Here is a 1,148-nt window from a genome sequence, read left to right on the forward strand (position 1 = left end):
CGCCCTCCTCGCCCGCCTCGCCCGCCTCATCCGCCTCCCCCACATCCTCAGCCTGGGCGGGGACGCCGCCAGAGCCAACCCAGTCGCCTCGGCGCGCCTCGCTGTCGCTGATGAGCCACTTGCTCGCGATCGCGTGCGGCACCCAGTGCGAGTAGTTGTCCGAGACGTACCTCAGCCACACGCAGCCGCCGGCGCTGACGCTAGTGCATCGCGCCAGGTAGAACCCCGCCTCGACCTGGAAGAATGAGGTTGGCACGGCGAGGAATCGGCCCTTGAGTTCCAACGGAGTATTGGCGGCCAGCGCCAAGGCGTCCTCCAGCTCCTGCCGATCGAGGTCCTCTTCATCACCGTCGTCGTGATGCACGCGGTAGCGCGCCTCATCTTGGCCGTCGGCCGGGGCCCACGCGATCACGACGCCTCCGACATTAACACCTTCGAAGCGGCGCGTGACTCGCTTGCCGATGTGCTCACAAATTTTGCCATATGGTGATTGAGCCGGGTTCGGGTCCTTGGGAGTGAGGGCGACTGGATTTCACCTTCGAACATACATACTGGTCGACGAGGATTACCTTCATGGAATGCAGCACAGTCCCGTGCGCAGTGCTGTGCGAGCGAGCTTGCTAGTGAAATTCTGTGTGGAAGTTCGTCCCGTGGTTTCGTCCCTTTTGCTTTATCGGGGGTGAGAGTCAAGTGGTTCGGCGCGGTGCCCAGATCATGCTGCAAGGATTCCGGCAGCCGAGCCATCGCCGCCCGACCGGCGTCGCTCCGCCTGAGCGCCTCAAGCAGAGCGGCATGCGAAAGGGACGTTCCGACCGCCGAGTATGCCACCTGTTCTAATGTGTCTATCTCCTGCTACCCGCCTCTCGGTCCAGCCGGGCCGGCACACGGGCCCCGCGGCCGCCACGGCCACTAGAATTGCGACCTCGTTTCTTGCTTGACTTCGAGGCGTTCGAAACTTCGGGGAGGGCGTCCGCGCTCTTCTTCGCCACTTCGGCAGGCGGCGAAGCAGCTGAGCAACAAACTCTCGCACGCTCAGCACCTGGACGCGACGAGGTCACTTGGACCACCAAGAACTGGCACGGGCTGCAGATGCAGCGGCTGTCTCTCCACACCGCTGTGGCGTGGCAGACGGTGAACGAGCTAGCTGC

This window comes from Emiliania huxleyi (assembly GCF_000372725.1).
Source record: "Emiliania huxleyi CCMP1516 unplaced genomic scaffold EMIHUscaffold_323, whole genome shotgun sequence".
Taxonomy (NCBI): Eukaryota; Haptophyta; order Isochrysidales; family Noelaerhabdaceae; genus Emiliania; species Emiliania huxleyi.